The sequence below is a fragment of the Dendrobates tinctorius genome, unplaced genomic scaffold (assembly GCF_039654945.1).
Source record: "Dendrobates tinctorius isolate UK_male_01 unplaced genomic scaffold, ASM3965494v1 ptg000014l, whole genome shotgun sequence".
Classification (NCBI taxonomy): domain Eukaryota; kingdom Metazoa; phylum Chordata; class Amphibia; order Anura; family Dendrobatidae; genus Dendrobates; species Dendrobates tinctorius.
The window spans coordinates 25,684,916-25,708,803 of NW_027361682.1; the positions used below are offsets into that span (position 1 = coordinate 25,684,916).

At 44.1% G+C, this 23,888-nt stretch overlaps 1 long non-coding RNA gene across 2 annotated transcripts in view; it reads right to left on the bottom strand.

The window, feature by feature from the left end:
• Positions 1-940: 940 nt before the first annotated feature.
• LOC141072855 (uncharacterized) overlaps positions 941-23,888 on the bottom strand; it is a 164,405-nt gene continuing 141,457 nt past the window's right edge. For both annotated transcript variants that reach the window (XR_012226881.1, XR_012226880.1), the window contains one exon: positions 941-2,062. This is a non-coding gene — a long non-coding RNA (uncharacterized lncRNA). The remainder of the gene's footprint in view (positions 2,063-23,888) is intronic.

Below are 23,888 nucleotides of genomic sequence, written 5' to 3' on the forward strand. Positions count from 1 at the left end.
ATTTGAGTACAGTAAACTCATTGTCATGTTCAAGAAACCAATCTGAGATGATTCGAGCTTTATGACATGGCGCATTATCCTGCTGAAAGTAGCCATCAGATGCCTGTTCTTAGCTGAGAGGAGTGGTACCCAGTGTGGTCTTCTGCTGCTGTAGCCCATCTGCCTCAAAGTTCGACGCACTGTGCGTTCAGAGATGCTCTTCTGCCTACCTTGGTTGTAACGGGTGGCAATTTGAGTCACTGTTGCCCTTCTATCAGCTCGAACCAGTCTGCCCATTCTCCTCTGACCTCTGGCATCAACAAGGCATTTCCGGCCACAGAACTGCCGCTCACTGGATTTTTTTTCTTTTTCGGACCATTCTCTGTAAACCCTAGAGATGGTTGTGCGTGAAAATCCCAGTAGATCAGCAGTTTCTGAAATACTCAGACCAGCCCTTCTGGCACCAACAATCATGCCACGTTCAAAGGCACTCAAATCACCTTTCTTCCCCATACTGATGCTCGGTTTGAACTGCAGGAGATTGTCTTGACCATGTCTACATGCCTAAATGCACTGAGTTGCCGCCATGTGATAGGCTGATTAGAAATTAAGTCTTAACACACAGTTGGACAGGTGTACCTAATAAAGTGGCCAGTGAGTGTATATATAGTCATACTTAGGAAATCTCTTCTAATTGTGGAAAAAATTTGCAAAGATAATATAAGGGTAATCTTGGTGTGTACTAGGTATACACAGTATTGCTGATAATCCTCACATTCTGAACAGTGAGCAAAAAGTCACTTCTTGAAGTTGATGTGTTGGAAGCATAAAGATCTGAGTGACTGCGACTCTGGTCACATTAAGATGGTCAGACCATCTTTAAAACGACTGGTCTTTGAGCATGCTCCTGATATACAGTGTAAGCAGGTTGCAGGATGCAGTGACGGACAGGAGGCAGAGCAAAGGTCAACAGTTTTTAATGAGCAGGGAATACTCCACGCAGGGAGGTAATGGGTTAAACAGGGGAATAAACAGTATAATTGCAAAAGGATATGCAGAGTTCAGGAACAATGAATCAAGTAAGGCTAGTTCTGGTGAAAAACTTATGTCAGAATTTCCTCAGACTGTGACCTGTTGCGGCGCCGGTCCTCTGTGTGGGGAAGAGAAGCAGAGCACGCTGCTCACCTGACTGCGCGCTGCCCTTTGTTCGCGCCAAACTCCCCTCTGCTGCATGCACTTTCTACTTTATATGCCCCCGGCCCCCACGGTCAGGAGGTTGGTCCAGCTCTCTATTGTTTCCCCCAGAGAAGAGGGGATGCAGCCTCGATAGTACCGGCCTCGGCAAGCAGGTACCCGCGGTCCAGTTGTCCCCCTTACATACAGCAGGTCTTGTGAGATGTTACATGTATTCGGCAGGTTTTGTGGGATGTTCCCAGTGTACTGCAGGCCTTGTGGCGTGTTCATGGTATACGGCATGTTTTGTGAGGTGTTACATGTATTCGGCAGGTTTTGTGGGATGTTCCCAGTGTGCGCCAGGTCTTGTGGGGTGTTCCCAGTATTTGGCAGGTCTTGTGGGGTATTCCTGGTATACGACTGGTCTTGAGGGGTGTTCCCATTATACAGCAGATCCTGTGTGGTGTTCTTGGTATAAAACAGGTTTTGTGGGACATTTTCGGCATATGACAAGTCTTCTTGTGGGTTACTGGTATATGTATTTGGGGGGGTTCCGGGTATATGTCTGGCCTTAAGGGGTGTTCCTGGTATACAGCAGGTCTTGTGGGGAATTCATGGTATGCAACAGTTTTTCTGCCTGTTTCCCGGTATATGGTAGATCTTGTTGGGTGGTACCCAGTATATGGTAGGCTTTGTATGGTTTTTCCGGTATACAGCAGGTCTTGTGGCGTGTAGGCAGAGCTGGGATGGGACAGGGGCTTGATACCACAGCTTGTCTAAGTCAAGATGCCAGAAATCTTGCTTCAGTCAGGGAGGCACATGTACCTCTTAATGAATTAGGAGCGTTTGAATCCTATACTCCAATTCATCAAAGGAGGCGAGAAAATTGCTGGTCTTGATATATCAGGGCCTATATACATAAACACAAACAGATGTTGATTTTGCTATTAACCATTTGTAAAAATACTGTAATTTTACCTACAAAAAGCTGAATGACAAATTACACTCGGCTATATCTGTATTCTGTCTGACAATTTGTAGTTTTGTATCAGCAGCAGTTATGGGCAGTGGAAGCTGCATTTGGGCAGACATTTTCACCTTTGGGCAAAAGTTAATTTCCCAACATCTGGCTTTGTAAAAAAGAGGAAATTTATGACCCACCTCCAGGAGTGGCATGGAAACACCTCAAATCTAATTTGACCACCCGCTTTTGCATAAACTCCACCTTTATCCAGAACAAAACAAACTTGAATCTACCAGGATTGTTTTTGAAAAATTTGGAAAAATTTTGCAACATTTGGCAATTTTTTTTACAACGGTTTGGACTTTTTTTTTCCAAAATAGTGGACGCGACATAGAAATAGAGGATAAGCCATTTAGAATTTGACAGAATGGCAGTAATGCATGCCACAAAGCTGGGGTACATTGTATCTGAAATGTACATAAGTACATAATTTTCTGGCACAACAATGCATCAAATTTCTTAACCACTTAAGGACCGGTGTATTTTGCATCTTAAGGACCTTGCAATTTTTTTTTACACTTTTTCTAAAATCTGTAACATTTTTATAATTCAGTGTTGGGGCCATGTAATGACTTTTTTGGGAGTACGTATCATTTATAGATAAGATTGTATTTATTATTTCTTCTGGGGGAGGGGATGTGAAAAGAATAAAAGCAATGTCGCAATTTTGGGGTGTGTTTTTAGAGTTTGGTTCTATGACGTTTGATTCTAAGTATAACTGATAACTTAAATTTATTCTATGGGTCATCACAAATAAAACTAATCCAAATTTATACAGTTTTATTTATATTTTATTTCTTTTGCACGATTAAAACAATTAAAAAAAATCATTTTCATTTATATCTTTGTTAACTGAGAGTCATAAGTTTTTGATTTTTGTATGGACAGAGCTCTGTGAGGTCTTATTTTTTTCAGAATGAGTTAATGTTTTATTGCTATGTCTTTGGGGCAAATATGACTTTTGCGTCATCTATTGTTCCTTTTCGGAAATAAAGATGCAGTGAACGAATAACAACAATTTAGCCATTGTTTTTTATTTTATCTTTCTATGAAGTTCATTATATAGATTAAAAAGCATTACTATTTACTACTTTATTGCTTGGATCGTTATGGACACAGCAATAGCAATTCTACATTTTTTTTACTTTTTATTATTTTATAAAACAAAACAATTTATAAAAGGGGGATTTTCTTTATTTTATTTTATTAACATTTTTAAACTTTGTTTTTTTTTCTTGTTTCAATCTGGGACTTGAACTTGTATGAGCCTGATTACTCATATTATACACTAATAATACTTGTGTATATTGATCCTTTCAGTGTAAAAGTGACAGGCATTCTATTAGGCCCTGCCATAAGGCATTGATGGACAGTGATAAAAGAGGGCCCCTGTGCAAGAAAAATAAATGGGCCCTTTGCAGCCCAATAGCTCATCATAATGCACAATTCCATCTGCTATGGAGGTGATAGTGGCTCCCTTACCTCTTGGGCCCCTGTGCTTCTGCACAGGTTGCACCATGATACTGTATGTCTGCCCCTGCCATAAGCACGGCCTAACAAGTGCATTAAAGCTGTGTGCACACGCTGCAGATTCTGCTGCGGATCCGCAGCGGAATGGCCCTGCGGACTGCTGCGGTGTACAGTACCATTATTCCCTATGGGAATTAAAAACCGCTGTGCAGATGCTGCGGAATTTTCTGTGGGGATTTTGCTGCGGTTTCAAATCCGCAGAAAGAATTGCATGTCAATTCTTTCTGCGGATTCCGCAGCGGTTTACCATCTCCTCCATTGTGGAGATGATAAACCGCAGGGGAAAACCGCAGGCTAATCCGCAGATAAACCGCAGGTCATTTGACCTGCGGATTTAACTGCGGATTTTGCAAAATCCGCAAAGATGAATCCGCAGCAGAATCCGCAGCGTATGCACACAGCCTAAGTCTGCAGCCCTTGCCTGGCATAGAAACTAGACATAAGCAAGTACATTTTTGCTGCAGAGCTTCATTGTTATGGCCCTAGCTGGCATAGCAACTAGGAATGAGCAAATAAATTTTCAGGCGCATTGTACACTGGCCAGTTCAATATTCCATGGCCACTGGATGCAGCCTTGCAATTCTCCACCCCCTATTTGGTAGCCATTGGTGTTACTAGATTACAAAAGGCCCCAGTGCAAGATTTGGACTGGGCCCCCCCACTCGTCGTTTTACGTATATATATATTTATACTGTATATAGATATATACTGATATATACTGTATGTCCCTCATTCTGACCCATCCTGGTATATATATCCCCCATCCTATTATATATGTCCTTTATCCTTTGCCCCATTCTGGTATATATATAACCCTATCCTTGTATGTACTGTATGCGACCCATCTTGTTATATTTATTTATTTATATTTATATTTGTTATATTTATATTTTGGGCACCACATTTTAAAAAAGACATCAACAAACTGGAGCAAGTTCAGAAAAGAGCGACCAGAATGGTGACCGGTCTGCAAACCCTGTCTTATGAGGAAAGGTTGCAGGATTTGGGAATGTTTAGTTTGCAAAAGAGAAGACTGAGAGGAGACTTAATAGCTGTCTACAAATATCTAAAGGGCTGTCACATTGTAGAAGGATCAACTTTATTCTCATTTGCACAAGGAAAGACTAGAAGCAATGGGATGAAGCTGAATGGGAGGAGACACAGATTAGATATTAGAAAAAAGTTTTTGACAGTTAGAGTGATCAATGAGTGGAACAGGCTGCCACGAGAAGTGGTGAGTTCTCCTTCAATGGAAGTCTTCAAACAGAGGCTGGACAGACATCAGACTGGGATGATTTAGCGAATCCTGCTTTGAGCAGGGGGTTGGACCAGATGGCCCAGGAGGTCCCTTCCAACTCTACAATTCTATGATTCTATGATTCTATGATTCTATCCCCAATCCTGGTATATACTGTATGTCTCCCATTCTGCAACTGTTATTTAATGTATATATAAAAAAATTCTACTCACCTCCAATCGCTCCCCTACCACATGGTATCTTCTTCTGAAGCCGGCAGCTGACTTCAGCATGCTGACTTCACTGCCATACGCCTCCAGTCACATGCACGCTGACGTCAGCTGCTGGTCTCTGATTGGCCAACTGCGGATATTTCCACATACCGACCCAATGGGTCTCTGCGCCGCAATGCACTTCTACTGAATGTGCATCCTATGCGACCAAGGTTGTTACACCCCTGTTGGGGGCATCCAAGGCTCCTTTTCTGACTAGCTGGTCTGGCATGACGTCATGTATGTGCCACGCTGCAACAATGAAGTCATGCCAGACCTGCTATTCAAAAGAGCAGCTGTTGATGCCCGTAGGAAGGAGGAAGTTTTCAGGACTACTGTCCAGTGGCCACAGAGTACTGACCTGACTCATGGACCAGTGTTCAATGAATCGATTTGCTCATCATAATAGCAACTTATTGGCATCTTGAACCCAATCGGCTTCAATCTCAACAGTTGCAGCAGGACCAGGGTTTTCCGTTATAGCATTTCTGTAGCCCATGATCGATGATCTCGCTAGTACACTGTCCCATGCGATCTGTATGACCAAAATGATTGTGTCTCTCGGAAATAACATCTAACCGTGACATATATTTTTGACATGGGTTGTTAAAGGGTTCAGTAATTTGGTGCACCTTACACTAGCTGGCGTATGAAATGCCAGTTTCGTTATATTCCCCTCAATATATTATTGCATTCACACTGGTGCCGTACTTGGAAGACGGGGCTCACCATATGGAGAGGGTCCAAATAGAGGATCCAGTAGGGCATATGGATAGGACAACCGTTTTTCTGTAAGACGTTATAGTGAATGCTGCTACCATACGTCACAGTTCCTTACACAGTGATCTATTGCTCTGAGTTTAATCCGATCGCTCATGTCAGCTCTCCGAATAATCACGCTGATTTTCCACTCTGACGCCTGCAAGTAAATACAGTCATTCCTCTCCTTCTCTTTGTTACACAGCGGGAATTGTGGGCCCACGTGAAAAATAGAATGAGTTACAGTGAGATCTTTCCCCTGACATGCTTACAATCTAATTACAGTCTAAACACTTCAAACGTCAGTGATAAATCACCAGCGGGGTCGGTGTTTTCTTACCAAACTACACCCTGATTACCCTACAAACTGCTTGGCCATTCAGCCCGTAATTGACTGGTACAAGTCCATTCCCTTGGGCAACGGCTAAACAAGCACAAAGGCCCATGTAGGTAACTTCTCGGTTAAATGTAAAGATATTTCTTCCATGATGGGGAGGAATTACTTGACGGACCATCATTAATGATCAATGAGGCTTATCTTCCGTGGTAACGGGCTGGTTGTTGACAAGTGATTAATCAGGACTGATGACTGATCACCGATCGGATTGCTCTTGCTCAACTAGAATGGCCTTGAGCGTCGATCATTCCATCAGGCCCTGACTGATGATCTCATAAGTCACCGACTCTATTTTTAGAGCCTATTTCATCCTTATATAGTTGGGTCAGACAGGAAGCTGTCCAGACGACCTGTCCTTTCCCTTTTTTCAATCCTACGTGAAGAATTCTGCTCAGGTATGAGAGAATCGTAATATCACTGATGTGACAGACTCCCTGCGGTAAGGTCAACCCATAGGCAGAAACTTCTCAGATACACTAGGATAGAGGAGCAGCACTGTATATATAATTAGGTTATGGAGATATGCAATCTAAAAACTGTTTTATTGATGTTGGATTTAGATTCTTTTTATGTCTGAAGTAGCTAAAAAATAATCACAAATTTATCACAAATTATGTAACGTAAGTTATAAAACTACCTAAAAGAAAAATTGTCTTTGTTACCCCTAGCAACCAATCACATCTCAGCTTTCATTTTTGTGATGCAGAATATGAAATAAAGCTGAGTTCTGAGCTATGATTGGTTGTTATAGATGGGCAATAAAATAATTTTTCTTCAAATGCTATGCTTTTAATGGGAAGTTCAGCTCTTTTAGGTGATCTGGATCATTTGGTTCTGTTCACCCAAAGAGACGGCTCTTTTAGATACCAAATGGATTCCTATCAAATATGTGTTCGTTGCCAGTGAACTCATATTTATGGTAAAATCACCACAGTCCGATGAGGCATTTTGGTCATATCAGCAGATGAAAATCATCATTTTACACCCCCCCCCCCCCCCGTGAGAGCCATTCAGTCACAATTGCAAGTGGCTCTCCTTGGGGTGCCAGCTCCCATCTTTCACAGAAGGAAATGACCCATCACAACTCTTCCTACAACCATAGAATTATAGCAGTTGTCCCAAGAACAATATTTATTACCATATATCAATCGGTACGATCACAAACATCGGTATTCTCACAATCCCAAAAATGGAGTCTCGTGTCCTTATGTGTATGGAGTGGTAGTACACATCTATTACCACAGCTCCATTCACTTTTATGAGTTTACGGGAACGACTGGCTGCACCCACACGCCTCACAGTATTGGCGTATCCACCACAATAAGCACAATTTTGACAATTGTTTACATAAATACCCCCCCGCCCCTTTGCCTAGGTATCCTGGGAAATTTGGGACTGTCAGCAATTAGACTCATGCATTACCACTATTCCCAAAAAAGAGTCAAAATAATAATGGTCACACATGTGCACTACCGCTTCATTCACAAAGAATGCACCCTTGTATTGGGCATCAGAGAGAGTCTATAGCTTATTTCTGAAGATGGCCATTCTTTTAGATTTTCCCTCTGTTTTTGAGAACAAAAGATTGTGCATGTTGAAATCCACCGTGCCTCATCCTTGAAACCCCTTTAGGCTAGATTTGAGAAGTTCCCCATACATTAGATCAAGGGTCCCCAATCTGTGGCTCAGGAGGCAATGAGGGCATAAAGACCATAGCCATGAAATACCACATACCTTCTGGGATGGCCACGAGTGAAGTCGTAAATGGACAGTGGGTCACCCTCCCAGGGCTGTGGGGTACTCGGTACCGGGCCTGATGAGCTTCACTGGGAGATGTGATGGCAGCTGGGACCCGGCCCGTGGCCCTGGGCACCCAATGTAAAAAGGGGGTGGTTAGGAGTGTGCTTATGGTGATGAAAGTCTATAAGTGATTTGTGATGCCACCTGTGCTGTTCGGCAATGGAGATGTAAGCCGACGCTGCAGACAGATCCCCTGGGACTGATGGTGTGGTGCAGCAATGATGTTATAGCCCTCCACAGGCAGGGCTGTAGTTCCAGGGCAGAGTAGGTGAAGTGACACGTAGATGGTGTAGTGTCTGGCGCAAGGGATGTAGCAGTGCTGGGCAGGTTGGCACAGGAATGAGTGGAGGACACCAGGGCTTGCAGTTCCAAAGCTTTACTCACAGTCTGTTGTACAAACAGGTGCCTGCCTCCGTGCCATGTCCTCCGGGTCAGGGACTCAGTCAACCTCCAGGCCAGATGGAATACTCCTTTCCAACACTCCACCAACATGTGCCTTTCTGAACGTCTCCTCTTATAGCGCCTTTAAATGAAGTACTCCTAGTACTGAGTTACACTGGAGTTCCTCCTGTCCGATGTTCTTATGAACTCTACTTGTACGGCAGACAGCTGTAGTCTGCTTCGGGGACTCCCTTTCCACTAAGTCCCGGCTCACTATCCAGTTGCTGTTGTGCCCCCAAGTATTGTGTGGGAATAAAGTGGTCACTACTTCTATTCCTCCGGTGTCTGCTGCAGGACCATTAGTATCCATACAACCTCAGGGACCGGGCCCCGGCCTTGCGCTTAGAACTTCTAGGAAGGGTTCTCTTCTAACCCACGTCCTCTGTTCTCTGTTACTCCTCACGTTCCATACTAATCTCTCTTTCTATGGAGAATCAGGCTTTCAGTCTATGTTGCTCTCTCTCTCTCTTCCTTTCCTGTGCCAGCAGACCCAGGTTACTGGGATATGCTGCAGCACTTCCATCCATCTATCCCTCTCTCCGGGGATCTTCTTCTTTCCAACTCTCTAACCAACTGACCTCTCAATCTTCAACTCTTCCGGCTCTTTGCAATAAAAACTAACTCAACCCACTTCCCAGCACGTTTTGTATTCCAAGCAGGGAGCCACCAATGGGTGCTTTGCTATACTCCAAGCAGGGAGCCGCCGAAGGTGCTTTGCTACACTACTTTGTGGTGTGGGGTGTAGGTGTTGGAGTGTGGTCAGGTGTCTCCACCTTACCTGGAAGGTGGGGTACCACACCTCAGGAGGAGGTGCAGTACCTCTGTGGCGACTGAACCTCAGGAGCGCCACAACAGCTTTCATTTTCTATCATAATCATGGTCAGAATCATGGTTAGGGAAGAAGCCTAGATCTGTAGATCTGCTGAAAAACAAATTCAGTATTTTGCTCAAATTTTGCCAGTAATTTTGATTTGTAATCAATGCAAATCAGATATACATTATTATGCTCTGAGGTCTCTACAGACCCCAGAGCATGGTAAATATGCGTAAAAGAAACCTTTAAACATTATACTCACCTGTACCTCACATGGCCCACCATTCAACCCCACTACGGTTCAGTTGTGTTTTTGGATCCAATCACTGGTGTGGTCTTCATTGGGCCATCTTCTACATCTTCCAGCACCCGGCATCTTCAACATAGATTGTACAGGAGACATTATAGATGCTGGAGGCCGGAAAGAACAGAAGATGGCCAAATGAAGATCTTACCAGTGACTGGACAGAAAAGACCAAGGACCAAGATGGGGCTGCAAAGTGGGACAGATGATTTTTGAGGGATTTTTATTTTTTAACCCCTTTGATGTTCCTTGAAGTGATTTGCTCATTTCTATAGCTGGGCCATCACTGTTCTCTATGATAGATCCCCGATACAAGCCTCAGTGCCCTTGAGTATTGATTCATTTTGGACCAAGGAAACCTCTCATGGGTGTCAAAAAAATGATAAAACAAGATATCAAACATAAATATCCTTGGATGTCCAGTTGTCCACATATACTCATGTAAATCAAAATCTACTTCTTGGATGGCCAATTTTTAGAAGTTGGATCAGGCTGTCTATTTATTTACCGCAGGGTAAACCAAACTACTGCAGGAAGGAGGAACATTTACAATATAGTATACCTTCCACGTACACAACCGGGTCTTGCATTTCATTAAAGGAGACTGTGTATTGCTTGGCGGCTCTTTGTGGAACCAGAAAAGCAATGTAAGTCTCTGCTGCTTTCAACAAAAATTTACCTGCAGCTTCCAGCTCCCTGTCTATGAATTACACGTTCGGGTTTGTTAGAAAACCGCCTTCATTTATGAAGAAAACTTTGGCACGAGGGGGAAACTTTGTGCTCCCCGGGGCCTGGAAAAGCAAAGGCTTATTATTTCAGTGTAGGCGAGAGGGATATTTTAGCTCCAAACCACAGAGGAGGGGTGAAGACAGGGGGAAAAATCGGACTCAGCTGGACAGTTGGTGGAAGAGGACAGAGCTCAAATTAACACTTTACATCCTGGCGGTTTATCAACAATACTAATAAAAGTCTTGATAACTAGTGGGCTCATTAAAGTAAGCCTTAGAAATTCTTAAATTCTGGAAAGATGGGATTAAGGAACCAATAGTTCCTTTATAGTTGACACCTAATTTACAAAAAGCTGAAAACTGATGGACAACTTTGTGGTTTTGGTATAAAATTATTCTACATAAAAAGTTAGGTGACATTTTATGAACCAGTATTATAGTAGTAATATTCTGGTACATAGGGGCAGTATTATAGTAGTAATATTCTGGTACATAGGAGCAGTATTATAGTAGTTATATTCTTGTACATAGGAGCAGTATTATAGTAGTTATATTCTGGTACATAGAGGCAGTATTGTAATAGTTATATTCTTGTAGATAGGGGCAGTATTATAGTAGCTATATTCTGGTACATTGGGGCAGTATTATAGTAGTTATATTCTTGTACATAGGAGCAGTATTATAGTAGTTATATTCTGGTACATAGAGGCAGTATTATAGTAGTTATATTCTTGTACATAGGAGCAGTATTATAGTAGTTATATTCTTGTACATAGGGGGCAGTATTATAGTAGTTATATTCTTGTACATAGGAGCAGTATTATAGTAGTTATAGTCTTGTACATAGGGGCAATATTATATTATTTATATTCTTGTGTATAGAGGGCAGTATTATAGTAGTTATATTCTTGTACATAGGAGCAGTATTATAGTAGTTATATTCTTGTACATAGAGGCAGTATTATAGTAGTTATATTCTTGTACATAGAAGGCAGTATTATAGTAGTTATATTCTTGCACATAGGGGCAGTATTGTAGTATTTTTATTCTTGTACATAGGGACAGTATTATAGTAGTTATAGTCTTGTACATAGTGGGCAGTATTATAGTAGGTATATCCTTGTACATAGAGGACAGTATAACAGTATTTATATTCTTGTACATAGGGGACAGTGTTATAGTAGTTATAGTAGTTATATTCTTGTATATATGAGTCAATATTATAGTAGCTATATTCTTGTATATAGGGGACATTATTATAGTAGTTATATTCTTGTACATAAAGGCAGTATTATAGTAGTTATATTCTTGTCCATAGGGGCAGTATTATAGTAATTATATTCTTGTATATATGAGTCAGCATTATAGTAGTTATATTCTTGTACATAGGGGCAGTATTATAGCAGATATATTCTTGTCCATAGCGGCAATATTATAGTAGTTATATTCTTGTATATATGAGTCAGTATTATAGTAGTTATATTCTTGTACATAGGAGCAGAATTATAGTAGTTATATTCTTGTCCATAAGGGCAGTATTATAGTAGTTATATTCTTGTATATAGAGGGCAGTCTTATAGTAGTTCTACTCTTGTACGTAGGAGAGGATAGATGTGTGTTTGTGAGCTCCCAGCAGGGCGGAGGCATGGCTTCTGACTCAGGTGGAGGGGAGGGAAGCTGGGCTGATGATCCAGGGAAAGCCCCTAGCCTGGAGTGTGGCCTGCCGCATGGACCTCATGGTAATGGAAAGCTGGAAATGGTGGCCGGTGAGTCTTCTAAACCTGCTTGTTATGTTGCTGGATTGAGTGGTAAAGTTACAAGGCAAAGCATTTTTAAGCTGGAAATGCAAATCAACAAATTAAAGGATGAAATTAAGAATGAGACTGATCCAAAGATAAAACTGATGAAATGTGAGAGCATGGATGATTGCAGACGAGAGCTGGACATTCGGAAAGAAAACCTGGACAAAGATGTAAACTCTGTGCCCAGAAAGGAAACTTGGGCTATGGAGAAAAAGAGGGGAGCAAGAGCCCAGAAGGCGAGTAGAAAACACCTTATTGGTAATACGGACTCTAAATCTAAAACTGTGCACGGTGTGGACCAAGGACGTCTGGTAAGAAATGCAGCACTTATATCAGCCGCACAATGTGAGGGGTCTGAGACAGCAGACAATGCTGGGAACGCTGCAGAGGAAAGTGTGTCAGCAAACGAGGGGTTAATTGCAGCGGACTCTTTGTGCAGCAAAGGGTTCTTCTGAGTGATAAAGTAAGTGCACCCTGTACTGACACTGTGTGCGAGACTCCGCTCGGTGCTGTGAGTGAGACCCCGCTCACTGGAGCTAGTGAATGCTTGTCTGCAACAGATGCAAACATTGTAATGTAGCCTGAACCTTCCATGTCAGTGAATAGAGGTCACACTGCAGTAATAATAGACTCTGAACAGTCAGTGGTAATGGACTCTGAACCCTCCATGTCAGTGAATGGAGACCACATTGTGCAACAATCAGTAGTGGATCTGGGCATTTTTGCAGCACAAACACATGTCAGTTATCATGGGGAGAGCTCCAGCATTGATCCTCCTGCGGCTGTGGAGATTTCCAGCACTAATCCATCTGTGTCTGGGGAAACCTCCAGCACTGATCCACCTGTGGCTGGGGAAAACTCCAGCATTAATTCACCTGTGGCTGCAGAAAACTCCAGCACTGACCCATCTGCTGACCAACATCAATTCAGGAGACTGTTCTCCAATGTCACAAGACTAATGAACCTTGCACCTCAGAGGAGGAACGCAGTCAGGATAAAGAACACAGGACCAGAGAAGAACATCCCATCCAGAATTTATATTGGAAAAGTTCTTCTGAAAGAGTTTATGAAGTTTAAGGCAACTGATGTCTACGCTCTGATCCATGTCCCATCCAGCAGGATCTATGACATCAGTTTTAAGCTCGTGTGATCTGGATATGTTCTGGAACATCTATAATGACACTAGAGATGATGAGATCTGGGATCATCTCCATTGTATCCAGCTGTCTAAGCTGCAGGTAATAACGGCCACTGTCCTGTTCCAGTCTGAGGTGGTGGTGCTGGCGGATCTTCAGCACTGGCTGAGCCGGCAGTGCATGGTGAGAAGTCATCCCCAGAAGATCTATGATGACGAGCAAATATGGAATGGAGGATATTCTGTGAAAATCCAGCTTCTACAAGAGAATGGTGTAACCAGACATCTGCCACACTCCTACCTGGGCTCAGAAAGGGGGATATGCTATTATCCCAGTCAGCCACATCTGTGCCATAGATGTGGGGGGCAGGCACCTCACCATGAACTGCTCTCGTTTCACGTGCTCATTGTGTGGACAGTTTGGGCATACAAAGGACAAATGCACAGGAACTGTCATCTGTAACCTGTGCTCAGGACCCGGGCATACGTTTCTTTATTGTCCTCATGCAGAGCATAATAAATATAAAGGCCAGACCTGCTTGAAAATTATGGATAAAGATGGCACAAGAGTTGCAGATGCTGTCCAAGAAGCCGGCACTGATGAGGTGATAAGTCACAGTAACAGTGAGCCTGCTCCAGAGTCTGATATAATATTAATGGATGCTGCACTACTAAGACCACCAGCCACTGAAGAAACACCTAAAGTACTACCAGCCACTGAAAAAATGCCTAAAGTACTACCATCCAGAGCTAAACCACCATCAGCCAGTAAAATAAGATCTAAGCAATGGTCAGTTACTAAAGTAAGACGTAAAATACTAGTCACTAAGGTGTCCAGAAAACCTTTTGCCAAACCATCCAAGCTTCAGCCCAGTACATCTGCAGAAGCAGATAAACTGTCCACAGTGTCCAGTGTGGATGAGGAAGGTTTTGTGACCATAAAAAGGAAAAAAAAGCCTTTGTGGATTCCTCCAGAAAAGTCACAACAGTCCAGAAAACCTCTGAGCCTCCAGTGCTGGCGATAAGTCCTGGACGTTACAATGTACCGGGAGAAGAAGACAAAGAAGAAGTGGCACAAATGGAGCAAGGTTCTTCATACATCATAGAAAATGTCTCTGAGGTGGATCCTGACCCTCCCGTGTCCATGAAGAGATGGGGCACTGCAGTTGACAGCAGTGGAAGGAGGAAGAAGACGGGAAAGTCTAAGTGATCAGGATGTGGCTGAAAGTAATCTCTATTAAAGTGTGAGGACTGGTGTGTGGTGCCCCTGAGGCTCAGTCGCCACAGAGGTACTGCACCTTCCTCTGTCTTTAAAGGTGTAGTGCCCCACCATCATCCAGGTAAGGTGGGAACTCCTTTCCATGCTCCAACACTCGCATCCCACACAACAGGGTAGTTCTGCACAACCACATTGCGGCTCAGTGCTTAGAGAGTAGCAGAGCACCTCTGGTGGTTCCCTGCATGGAACACTGGATGTGCTGGGAGGTGGGTGGAGTTTAGATATATAAAAGAGTGGGAAAGTGTAGGATTACAGATCAGTCCGGGGTCAGTCAGACGGAGAGTCTGGGAGAGCAAGCCACTCGGGAGGAGTGAGGATCCCTGGGAGAAGGGATGGAGGAAGGAGTGCTGCAGCTGCCTCAGTGATCTGAGCCAGCTGGCACGGGAAAGGAATAGAAGGAGAAAAATGTAGAACTGCAACCTAAGCTTCCATAAGAGAGATAAGGATCAGTATGGAACGAAGGAGTTGGAGAACAGAGAGGAGACGTGGGTTGGAAGAGGAACCCTGCCTATACGTTCTCAGCGCAAGGTCGGGGCCCGGTCCCCGAGGTTGTATGGACACTTATGGTTCAGCAGCAGACACCGGTGGAGTAGTTGGCTGTAAATGCACTACTCCCAACTAAGACTTGGGGCACAACAGCAATTGAATAGAGAGCCAGGACTCCGGAGAAAGGGGTCCCCGAGAGAGGCTACAGCTGTCTGCCGTACGAGTAGAATTGTTAGGAACATCTGACAGGAGGAACTCCAGAGTACCACAGTACTGGAGAGCTTCACACTTTAAAGCGCAGTATAGGAGTCATTCAGGAAAGGTACATGTTGGCGGAGTGTTGGAGAGGAGCTTTCCATTTGGCCTGGAGGTTGACTGAGTCTTTGATCTGAAGGACACGGCCCGGAGGCAGGCACCCTTGTGTACCGCAGACTGTGAGTAAAGCTTTGGAACTGCAAGCCTCGGTGTCCTCCATTCATTCTCGTGCCAACCCACTCAGCATCGCTACATCTGGGTACCATCTTTTACACTGTCTGCACCTTTCCACCACCATTACAACTACACTGCCCTGGGACATCAGCCCTGCCTGTGGAGGGCTATACCATCACTGCTGCATCCTACCATCTGTCCCAGAGGATCTGTCTGCAGCGTCGGCTTAACACCTCCCTTGCCGAGCACCACAGGTGGCGTCACAAACTATTCCATTCCACTTAATCTACATTACATTTCCCCATTACTTGGGCGCCCAGGGCCACGGCCCGGGTCACCGCTGCTGTGACACATCCCCCTGACACCGGCCCGGTACCGAGTACCCCATGGCCATGGGGGGACGACCCAACTTGACATCATGAACAGGATGACAAGACCCGATGCCATCGGGTTCTATGCGCCTGAGATTTATTGGACTTTGTACTTTTGAAAATGTGCAGAAGACCTGATTTGATTGACTGTAAAATGGACATTAGAAATGGCCGCTGGCGCGGAGAAAAAGGGCGTGAAGAGATAGGAGTTACTAGGAAAAGACAGCGAAGAGTCTTGGGCCTCCCCTGCCTGAATTACTATGTGACAGCGACATGGCCCACCCCTCAAGGGGTTCATATACTGGCTTGGTATGGAGGTGCTGGAAGAAGATGCCACCCCCGGAAGGAGGGGCAGAGGAAGCCAGTGGCGGGAAAGGGGCCGAGGCAGGAAGAACAACGCCAGAACGCCATGATGGAAGGAGCGCGGAGGCCAGAAGGAAAGGACGAAGGGGAAGCCCCCTCCCCCAGGCAGCACTCGCGGAGCGTACCGCCGCTTCGACACCCTTTACAGCGCCCGACGCTGCCGTCAGGCCAGTGCTGTCATTGGATGTGGCCTGCCAGGAGAAGATATATGAGAGTCCCGGAGATTGTGGGACGGGAGCGGAGTCCCAGCCCAAAGACGGCACGGCCGTGCAGGCTCCTGCCGGCCTGTCCTGGTCCTGAGCCGGGACGGATACAGCTACCGGCCGTACGACAGACAACCCCGGGGGTTACGGCCACCATCATTCGCCATCCAGTGCCTCCGCAGGAGCCGGAACATCACTGGGAGGTAGCAGGTATGATGACTGCCCCTACCATGATCCTAGTATTAGGAGCCGCACCCGCAGACAGAAACGGTCCAGTGATCACGCCGACATCAGGGGGTTGCCACCAACAGCCGGCCGTAGTATCATTCGCTGTGATACCCCCTGCAGTCGCGGAACAACATTTATCGGTACCCAAGCTTCCAGAACCCCAGGAGGGGACCAGCAATAAGAAAATTTACAGTAACTCTCGTGACCCAGGAGGGTTTATTTGCACCAGTTGTGCCTTTTTGTTGCTCATCATGGTTTAATTTTGTTTTTTTTTCCCAAAGTTGCCCTGTTTTGATTGGCAGCGCTCTTTAAAGTGAACTAGCGATCATGAACTTGGAGTCATACAAAAACTCTTACTTGTAAATGGATGCACCTCTTTAGGTGCTCTCTCTTGGTTTTACATAAAAGACACTTTGCGAAGATGATGTCAAGATTTTACATAAGGACACTTTGCGAAGATGATGTCTACCTCAAAGGATACTGCAAGAAATCCCGGCTGGGAGTGGTGTCCAGCACTTAAGTACAAGAATAATTGTTGAATGCTTTACTGTAAAGTATTTGATAATGTGTTTTATAAGAGTATTAGTAATTGAGAAATGGCTTTTAGATAGAGTGAGAAATGTTTTGATAGAGAATTAAGAATAAAGAAAAAGAATTGAACATGACAGGTGATGGACCAGGTACTTGCGGTCAGCGTCTTGGGTCTAGAAGAGAGAAAAATGATAAAGAAACGTGTACTAGAAAAGGAAAGCTGAATAATGCTGAAGTGATAGTGAGTCACAGATAATGGCACTTAGAATGAGAAATTGCACGTTTTGACTTGAAATTTAGATAGTTAAATAAGAATTTTTTGTAATGTTCAAGAATAAGTACCTCCTATACTAGGAAGTTTAGTATAAGAATTGTTTATGCAGCATTATAAAATTTTGTATGTTCCTGTACTGTCAACTTTGTTGTCTTGCAGCCCGCGGACGTGCTGTGTTTAACGGGGGGTATGTGGCGCCCCTGAGGCTCAGTTGCCACAGAGGTACTGCACCTTCCTCTTTCTTTTAAAGGTGTAGTGCCCCACCATCATCCAGGTAAGGTGGGAACTCCTTTCCACGCTCCAACACTCGCACCCTACACAACAGGGTAGTTCTGCACAACCACATTGCGGCTCAGTCCATTCCACTTAATCTACATTACATTCCCCCATTACTTGGGTGCCCAGGGCCACGGACCGGGTCACCGCTGCTGTGACACATCCCCCTGACACCGGCCTGGTACCGAGTACCCCACGGCCCTGGGGGGGCGACCCAGGTGGCCGGCGGCAGGCGATCTACCAGCGTTTGTCTGATTAGAGATCTGACATCTTCTTCTTACAGGAGACGTATCTGAAATGATGCAATGCCTATGTGTATGCAGCCAAGAGAGACTGGAGACTAGGTCCATCATTCTGGTCCTTTGGGCTGGAAAGGAGTGACGGTGTGGGAATCCTCTTTAGTACCATGGATGTCCAAGTGGACAGAGTCCTGGAGATATGTCTGGGACACTGTCTGATGCTGGACTTTATACTGGAATCCATCCATTATAGAGCAATAAACATTTATGCTCCGCAGACCAGGAAAGAGTGGAGGGAACTGTTTGATCATATGAAGCCATATTGCTTTACCTCTAAAGTGTTTATATTGTGTAGGGATTTTGATAATGTATCTTGCAATGTGGCTAGATCCAGCAGTCACAAGAAACTGCGATATGATGAGACGTTTCTTAATAATATAGTTCAGCAGGCCCACCTAGTAGACCCCTATGGTTCCCACCATACTAGTAAGACGTATACATACCATAAGAGTGGTAATGCCAGTAGAATAGACCGGGTGTATATAAATATAGAGAGAGGTGAGATGCTCTCAGTACAGGATCAGCCCTCTGGAGCTCTCTGACCATTGTATGGTGAGTGTGACGCTGGATCTGGCCCAAGCTGTGGTCTGTGGAAAGGGGTACTGGAAGATGAATAGCTCCGTGATCCAAGATCCACGGTTCAGAGAGGCCTTCACCACCTTCTATAATGATCGTAGGACTACCCATTGTATGTGTGATGACACAGCCGAGTGGTGGGAGACCATGAAAAGTGAGAGCAAGCAGTTTATTATATGAGCAACCAGGAGACATAGTAATATGGAGTATATGAGATACTCTGCCATGAGACTGCAGCTGAGCCGGCTATATAGCAGGATAAATGGTGCTGAGGAGGTGGATGGACAGAACGTCAGCCATATAAAGCAGCGAATGAGGGAGCTGCAGTATGATCGCCTCAAGTCTCTCAAGGCGGAGGGACAGTTTGATAATTGGGGCGTCCATAACCCAGATCCTTTTATTGCCTGTAAAAACAGGGTCAGTAAGAAGCTAATCACTGGCTTGTTGGATGACAATGGGGTGGAGCAATCAGAGCAGGAGAAAGTCCACAAGATCATTGGTTGATTATTATAGAGATCAGTAAAAAGGGGCTCATATTGATAAGGAAGACATTAAAGCCTACCTGAAGGGGGTGTCCCTACCAACATTAGACCCCACACGGGCAGATAGTATGGCCAGTCCCTTAACTGAGGAGGAGGTGAAGAAGAGCATTGACTCCTTAAAAGCCAACAACAGTCCAGGGCTGGACGACCTGACCACCGAGTTTTATAGAGAGTTCAGGGACTTATTAGCTGCAGACCTGGTGCAGGTCTGTAATGATTGCCTCTCTACAGGGAAGCTTCTACCGTCCCAGTATAAATCTGTTCCGGTCCTCTTGGCAAAAAAAAGGAAATCTAAAAGATATAAAGAACTGGTGTCCATTGTCTTTGCTGAACACGGATTATAAAATTCTGGCCAAGATCTTGTATTATCGGCTGAGTGAGGTGGCGGGTGAGCTCATCATTGTCAACCAGACGTGTAGTGTGAAAGGTTGAGCAATAGAGGACTCATTGCTGTTTGTAAGAGAAGGTGTGTCATACATGAAGCAGTACCATGTGGGGGCGTATAGTGTGGGCTTAGACCAGAGTAATGCTTTTGATAGAGTCCATCATGACTTCCTGTATCAGGTGATGTTACAGTATGGCCTCCCGATGCGGTTTGTGCAGTGGCTGCGATTTCTGTATAAGGAAGCTATAAGCCTGCCGCTGATTAAGGGTCACTTGGCTGAGCCCTTTGCGATCATGTGTGGGGTGAGGCAGGGCTGTCCTCTCAGTCCATTGTTGTATGTCTTCAGTCTGGATCCTTTCCTCAGAAAAGTTCAGGATCATAGAGATTTTACGGCACTGAGGTGCCACATGCAGAATATGGTGGACGAGGTAAAGTTCTGGTTATGGTGTCTTCTAGAGATGACTGTGCAGCTCTACAGCAGGAGATCACAGACTTCTCCAATGTATCTAACTCCTCTGTGAACATGGAGAAGAGTGAGGTGTTGTGGCTGGGGAGTGCCCTTCAGAACAGTTCAGAATCAGATAAAGATTTTGGGAGTTGTGTTTGGTGCTGTAGATGATGGGAAGGTGAACTGGGAGGAGAAGCTGGTGGTGTGTGAGCGGAAGGTGCAGAGCTGGAGACAATGGAAGCTGACATATCTGGAGAAGATCCACCTGCTGAAGACCTTCCTGCTCCCGGTGTTCCTCTATATCACTGTGGTGTTCCCGGTACCAGATACGTTGCTCCCCAGACTAACCAATGTCTTCTTTCACTTCTTGTGGGGTAACAGGGTGAATGTTGTAATGAGAAACATTGTTTATCTCCCTCATAAGGATGATGGTCTCTCCATGCCTTGTCCGGAGCTCTTCTTTAATCTTTTGTTCTTATGAAGAATTTTTTGTTTTGTAAGAATTCAGAGAAGGTGCCATGGTCTTGTTTGTTTAAAAGCCAGATCCAGCAGTTTGTGTCTGTGTGGTCGGTAGGGGACCCATCAAGAGAATCTCAGGACGACTAAAGAATAATGTTTCCTGGTATGGTGTCCACATAATAAGTAAGGTCGTCAGATAGAGGATCTTGTATGATGACGTAAAGCAGCTTAGTAGGAAAGAGCTGTATAAGAATGTCCTTTCATCTCACTTCAGTGTCCAAGTACAACTGAGGGGTGCTCCGAGTCTGGATGTAAAATGGGCTGTAAAAAACGTGCTAGATCTCAGAGTTCCCCCTCATATGAGAGACGTAGCGTGGCTGGCGCTCCATGGTAAAATGTACATTAGAGATAATCTAAAGTTCAGGAATGTATCAGACAGATCCTGTCCCAGAGAAGAGTGCCCCCATATACTGGAGACGATGGACCATCTGCTGTTAGATGGTACCATTAGTTTGCAGGTATTTAGAATGTAAGTCCGCAAGGACAGGGTCCTCTCCCCTCTGTACCAGGCTGTCATCATAAATTTGTTTACTGTTAACGATATCTATAACTTTGTATGTAACACCCTTCTCATGTACAGCACCATGGAATTAATGGCGCTATACAAATAAATAATAATAGTATGGGAGTCTGTGTCTTTGTCCCTAAAGTTACCGCACCTGGCGGGACAGTTGTATGGTCAGCTGCTGTGTCGAGACTTTCAACCTGAGCTCAGGGCGTATAACAGAAGCTCTCTGTACTGTATATAATAAATGTGGTGACCACCTACCATCTGTGGTGTGCGCGGTGCTGTCTGCTCATCAATAAGGAAATCCTGTCCTGTGATACTGTCAGGTATAAGATCCTAGAAAGTCTCAAGGCTGTATGTAAGAAGGATATAAAGGGGAACCCTGGGAATGTGAACTGGAGGAACATCCATGTATCGGGATTTGTCAATGTTTGCTAATGCTATTGTTTAAGTGATGTAACTAACAACACATTATTTATCTCCTTTACTATTTATTGCTTTGAGATTTTAACCCCTTCACCCCCAAGGGTGGTTTGCACGTTCATGACCGGGCCAATTTTTACAATTCTGACCACTGTACCTTTATGAGGTCATAACTCTGGAACGCTTCCATGGATCCCGGTGATTCTGACATTGTTTTCTCGTGACATATTGTACTTCATGTTAGTGGTAAAATTTCATTCAAATAACTTGCGTTTATTTGTGAGAAAAACGGAAATTTGGCGAAAATTTTGAAAATTTCGCGATTTTCCAACTTTGAATTTTTATGCCCTTAAATCACAGAGATACGGCACACAAAAAACTTGATAACTAACATTTCCCACATGTTTACTTTACATCAGCACAATTTTGGAACCAAAATTTTTTTTTTTTAGGAAGTTATAAGGGTTAAAAGTTGACCAGCGATTTCTCATTTTTACAACACCATTTTATTTTTAGGACCACATCACATTTGAAGCCACTTTGAGGGGTCTATATGATAGAAAATACCCAAAAGTGACACCATTCTAAAAACTGCACCCCTTAAGGTGCTCAAAACCACATTCAAGAAGTTTATTAACCCTTTAGGTGCGTCACAGGAATTTTTTTGAATATTTAAAAAAAAATGAACATCTAACTTTTTTTCATAAAAAAAATACTTCAGGTTCAATTTTTTTTATTTTACCAAGGGTAACAGGAGAAATTGAACTGCAAAAGTTATTGTGCAATTTGTCCTGAGTACGCAGATACCTGATATGTGGGGGGAACCACTGTTTCGGCGCATGGCAGAGCTCAGAATGGAAGGAGCGCCGTTTGACTTTTTCAATGCAAAATTGGCTGGAATTCAGATTGGACGCCATGTCACGTTTGGAGAGTCCCTGATGTACCTAAACAGTGGAAACCCCCTACAAATTACCCCATTTTGGAAACTAGACCCCCCAAGGAACTTATCTAGATATGTGGTGAGAACTTTGAACCCACAAGGGCTTTACAGAAGTTTATAACGTACAGCGGTACAATTAAAAAATCATATTTTTTCCACAAAAATGATCTTTTCACCCCAATTTTTATTTTCCCAAGGGTAACAGGACCCTAAAAGTTATTGTGCAATTTGTCCTGAGTACGCTGATACCCCACATGTGGGGGTAAACCACTATTTGGGCGCATGGCAGAGCTCGGAAGGGAAGCAGCGCCATTTGACGTTTTTGGCTGGAATTGAGATCGGACACGATGTCGCATTTGGAAAACCCCTGATGTACCAAAACAGTGGAAACCCCCCACAAATGACACCATTTTGGAAACTAGACCTCCTAAGGAACTTATCTAGATGTGTGGTGAGAACTTTGAACCCCCATGGGCTTCACTGAAGTTTATAACATAAAGCCATACAATTAAAAAATCATATTTTTTCCCCAAAATGATCTTTTCACCCTCAATTCTTATTTTTCCAAGGGTAACAGGACCCTAAAAGTTATTGTGCAATTTGTCCTGAGTACGCTGATACCCCACATGTGGGGGTAAACCACTATTTGGGCGCATGGCAGAGCTCAGAAGGGAAGCAGCGCCATTTGACGTTTTGGGCTGGAATTGAGATCGGACACCATGTCGCGTTTGGAAAACTCCTGATGTACCAAAACAGTGGAACCCCCCCACAAATGACACCATTTTGGAAACTAGACCCCCCAAGGAACTTATCTAGATGTGTGGTGAGCACTTTGAACCCCCCAGTGCTTCACAGAAGTTTACAACGCCCGGGCGTGAAAATAAAAAAATTCGTATTTTTTCCACAAACATGATCTTTTAGTCACCATTTTTTTATTTTCCCAAGGGTACCAGGAGAAATTGGACCCCAAAAGTTGTTGTCCAATTTGTCCTGAGTGTGCTGATACCCCATATGTGGGAGAAAACTACTGTATGGGCACACGTCGGGGCTCGGAAGGGAAGTAGTGATGTTTTGGAATGCAGACTTTGATGGAATGGTCTGCGGGTGTCATGTTGCCTTTGAAGAGCCCCTAATGTACCTAAACAGTGGAAACCCCCCACAAATGACACCATTTTGTATACTAGACCCCCAAGGAACGTATCTAGATGTGAGGTGAGCACTTTGAACCCCCAAGGGCTTCACAGAAGTTTATAATGCCAGGGCATGAAAATAAAAAAAATCGTATTTTTTCCACAAACATGATCAATTAGTCCCCAATTTTTTCATTTTCCCAAGGGTAACTGGAGAAATTGGACCCCAAAAGTTGTTGTCCAATTTGTCCTGAGTACGCTGACACCCCATATGTGGGAGAAA